The sequence below is a fragment of the Centruroides vittatus genome, unplaced genomic scaffold, assembly GCF_030686945.1.
Source record: "Centruroides vittatus isolate TY-2023 unplaced genomic scaffold, ASM3068694v2 contig_1830, whole genome shotgun sequence".
Classification (NCBI taxonomy): domain Eukaryota; kingdom Metazoa; phylum Arthropoda; class Arachnida; order Scorpiones; family Buthidae; genus Centruroides; species Centruroides vittatus.
The window spans coordinates 10,582-13,314 of record NW_027121126.1 but is presented as its reverse complement, the minus strand read 5'-3'; the positions used below and the strand labels follow the sequence as shown (position 1 = coordinate 13,314).

The 2,733-nt window shown below is 33.3% G+C and overlaps 1 pseudogene; it reads left to right on the top strand.

Annotated features, from left to right (window-relative positions):
- The first annotated feature begins 512 nt into the window (after positions 1-512).
- LOC136969926 (uncharacterized) lies at positions 513-1,428 on the top strand (annotated as a pseudogene).
- Positions 1,429-2,733: the final 1,305 nt, after the last annotated feature.

Below are 2,733 nucleotides of genomic sequence, written 5' to 3'. Positions count from 1 at the left end.
TTTTCAAAGGTTGATGATTCGTCAAACTAATATCTCAACCGATACATAAATAAACCAATTGCAGTTTTAAAAAGTTCAGTATTGATTTTATCAGCCAATAACCTGTATTCTTATTGCTAATTGCTTTACAATAGTAGGGGACGGTCTTTCCCGAAGTATTTATGGCCTAGGGGTTGTGACAAAACATTTATTGGTTAAGACAAATACAAAAAAGCAAATCAAAGTTTAGATCGTTACCTTCATTATATATTTTGTCGTGTTTAATTTTTTTAAATTATTTTTTATCGCTAACTACACCTTACCTACGAATGGCAGCTTTTCGGTATAATTCATAGTACAATTCAAGAGACTTTTTGATTTAAACATTGAATTAAATTGTTTCGTTTAATTTCGGTAATTTTTGTTGTAATAATGGATCTTGAATGATAATACGGTATATTGAAAACAATTAAAATTAACAGACGGGCCCATTGTTCCACAGAAATTCACTTGCCGAGTATTTTGAAAAAATAATGGACCTCGAACGTTACGAAATAAAAAGAAAAATCGGTTGCGGTTCATTTGGTCAAGTATTTGAAGCCAGTGATAGAATTACGGGCGAAGATGTAGCCATAAAAGTGGAGAATATCAACACGATGGACAATTGCACAATTGCAACACAATTGCAAAATGAAAAGGAAGTCTACGATGCAATCAAAGAAACAAACGGATTTCCAAAATTAATTTGTTATGGAACAGATCGAAATTACAGATTTTTTGATAACCGACTTATTGGGTCCAAGCTTGAAAGAGTTATTCGAATATTGCGGTCGCCAATTCACGCTAAAAACGACATTAATGCTGGCGGTAGACATGCTTAATAGAATCGAATATTTACACAGTAAAGATTATATTCATCGAGACATCAAACCGGCAAATTTTCTTATGGGTTGGGAAAGAAAAACTAAAACTGTTTACATGATTGATTTTGGTTTAGCCAAGAAATACATCGATCCTCATACAAAGAGGCATATACTGTGCGAAGATACCGAAGGATTAACAGGTACTGCGAAATATGCCAGCATTAATACTCACGAAAGAATAGAACAAAGTAGAAGAGATGATCTTGAATCTCTCGGATACGTCATCATCTACTTTCTGACAGGTTCTCTTCCTTGGGAGAGAGTGAAAAAACCTACTAAACAACAGAAGTACGAAGAGATGGCTCACTTAAAGAAAGTTTGTTCCATCGAAGAATTATGTAAGAACCACCCGAAACAAATTGCAACCTTCATAAAATACTGTCGTGGATTAAGTTTCGAAGATAAACCTGATTACCAGTACCTGAAAGAGCTTTTACAAAGTGCCTTTGAACAGAATGGTAACCAATTTGACAGAGTTTACGATTGGAGTATAAAAACGTTTAAAAAAAGAAACAACTTGCTCTAATACAACATGACTAATATTTGCATATTCGAAAAATGCGGTCCCAAAACAATCGTGCCCGAACAAAATTCAAACGAAGAAATAATAAAAAATTCTAAAAAAGTCAAATGACATCCAGATCATAAATATTCTGTTGATTTTTTAAAAATAAAATTAAAAAATTATTTTTATATATATTGCAATACATTTTATTTATATATCATAATATTAAAAGTTTCGACGGCCGGATGGCCGAGAGGTTACGATGTCAGTCTACTGCTCTAGGGTACCCGGGACTGATCCTGATGAGTAATTTTTCAGGGAGTGCTCCGTCTGGATGTATCGGGCCCGTTTTCACCACCCGCTCTCCCCGTTGTAAGCCTGGCCGAACTCATAATAGGTTTGCCAAGTTGTTTATCATATTAAGGGATATATTTTTTGAGAGGGGAAAAACGTGTTTTTAATTTTTACATATTTTTCAGATACAAATAATTTTAACATTTCACGGCATAACAGTTTCTTCGTGTAAAAATGTAGCGTAAAAACAGACTCCCTTTATTGCCCATAGAGTATTAAGAGGGTCTTTTTCAAGCTCATTATATTCGGCCAGGCTTACAAAGATAACTAGTTACAATTACTATCCTACTTACACCTTAAACATATCAATTGTTTAACGCGTGGGCATTAAAGAATTAAAAGAACATATACACGTACTCTGCAAAAGTAACACAAATCTTCCGCCATGTTTGCCGAGTTTAGTACGATAATTGCCCGAATTTGGCCCGAATAATTGCCCGAAATAAGGCCAAGCCTACCAATCTGTTAGAGCCCTTTTTTTTAGTTTAGAGCACGTTTTCGTTTACTGAATAATATTGAATACGGCCCGCGTTTGATATACATCTATTTGACTAGCCCTTTGCTGCATTTGAAGTTGAAATTTCCCCCCCCGACCGATTCGAGTTAACCAAGTTCCACCGTATTTATTTCGAACATGTTTACGTTGTTTTCAGTAATGTTTTCATATAATTCTTAAAATACTGCATTATCAGTTTATTTGTGTTAATTTATATTATTTATCATTTCATTCGGTTTTTGAAATTTTAAGATTTGCTTATATTCGAAAAAAGTTTTTAATTTAATGTTTACTGATAGATGACGTAATATATGATTTTTGATGTCACACATACTGCAGACGTTCGATGTTAATTTGAAAAAATGCATGAAAATACGTAACAATAAGATGTTAAAATGCTAGAAATTGACTTTACACCATTAATTTTAAGAAAACTGATTTATAAATAAATGATAGTTGATTCCCAATTGTTTTAA